Source organism: Sceloporus occidentalis, unplaced genomic scaffold (genome assembly GCF_023333645.1).
Source record: "Sceloporus occidentalis isolate IW3139 unplaced genomic scaffold, rSceOcc1.0.p SCAF_22, whole genome shotgun sequence".
NCBI classification, from domain to species: domain Eukaryota; kingdom Metazoa; phylum Chordata; class Lepidosauria; order Squamata; family Phrynosomatidae; genus Sceloporus; species Sceloporus occidentalis.
The window spans coordinates 1984472-1986317 of record NW_028317002.1 but is presented as its reverse complement, the minus strand read 5'-3'; positions in this window follow the sequence as shown (position 1 = coordinate 1986317).

Sequence of the window (1846 nt, the reverse complement as noted above, 5' to 3'; positions counted from 1 at the left end):
TCTCAAACCTGTGGTGGCCCTCCTCAGGAGCCGGGGTGTTCGTCTAATCATCTATCTAGACGACATCTTGATCATGTCTCAATCCCTAGAATCTATCCACACTCATACCTATTGGACCTTATCTTTGTTGTCCAATCTTGGATTCATTATAAACTCCAAGAAATCTATTCTGACCCCTTCTCAGGGTATAGAGTTCCTGGGTTTCCTAGTGAACTCCCTGGATGCCACTCTCAGCCTACCCTCACGGAAATTGAAAACTATTCGGAGGGAAATCTATTCGATCCTAAACAAGAATCTACCCTTGCCAGGGTAGTAGGCCTTCTCTCGGCCTCTATTCAAGCAATTTTTCCTGCTCCTCTGCATTACCGAGCACTTCAACGCCTCAAGGCCCAACACTTGAGAGAAGGCTTAGGTTATTCAGACGAAATCTCTTTGACCCCAGAAACCAGGGAAGAACTTCTATGGTGGCTTCACCATGTCCAGTCCTGGAATGGGAAGACTATCTTCGCATCCTTCCCAGATATTACCATAGAATCCGATGCGAGTCTAGCTGGCTGGGGCGCGAGATGCGGCCCCTGTTCCATGGGAGGAAAATGGTCCCCTCAAGAATCTCTCTTGCACATAAATTGTTTGGAGCTTTTGGCAGGTTCTTTCGCTCTAAAGAGTTTTGTGAAAATCAGAACCCATTGCTGCGTACTCCTGCGGATGGACAACATATCTGCGGTCCAGTATGTCAACAAGTTGGGGGGCACCAAATCAAAAGAACTGACCAACCTTGTCAAGGGATTTTGGCACTTTTGTCTAGACAGACATATTGTCCTAAAGGCAGAGTACCTTCCTGGCCTCTCAAACACAATTGCAGACTGGAACTCCCGTTACCTGGCCGACTCCAGCGATTGGATGCTAGATCCAGCTGTCTTCCATCAATTGAACCATCTCTGGGGACCTCTAACGCTAGACCTGTTCGCGTCACGTCTCAATCGGCATCCGGACGCTTTGGGTTCAGACGCATTCACCCATATGGCCATCAGGGACCCTATATGTGTTCCCTCCATTCATGATGATTCCCAGGGTTCTACTCCAGACACTCTCACAAAAGGCCACTGTAGCCATCATAACCCCCTGGTGGCCTACCCAGTCGTGGTTTCCCCAAATCCTGGGAATGCTGACAGACTTCCCGAGAATTCTTCCCTTGTCTCAGGATTTATTAACCAATCCGTCAGGGGAACCTCTCTCTAGTAGCTTGGCTGATCTCGGGGCTCCCGAACCAGACGTCCCGTTTTCTCAATCTACTAGAGACATCCTCTCAGAAGCGTGGGCTCCAGGTACCAGATCTAATTACAGATCTGCCTGGAAACTTTGGCTTAATTGGTGCACACAAAGGGACCTGGATCCCATTCATGCACCTGTAGCCTGCATCCTTAATTGCTTGTCCTCTGAATTCGATTCTGGTAAAGCTTACCGTACATTAAATCTCTATCGCTCAGCCATTTCAGCTCAGCATTCTCCCATTGATGCCTTACCTATAGGCAAACACCCCCTAGTTTGCAGGCTCCTTAGGGGCATTCGTTTCAAACGTCCTCCCCTACCCAAATACGTGTCTACCTGGGATGTTTAGTTTTACAACTACTTGATTCATGGGATGATTATGACTCTCTCTCTCTCAAGCTCTTAAGTTTTAAGCTTACTATGCTCTTATGTCTTAAACGGGTCTCAGATGTTAGGGCCCTAGACTTGACAATACACCCCACAGGGTGTCCTCTTCACTGTTCATAGACGTACAAAAAACAATTTGAAGTCTATTTTCTATCCTTCTTTCCCTCATAATCCCTCCCTATACGTAGTT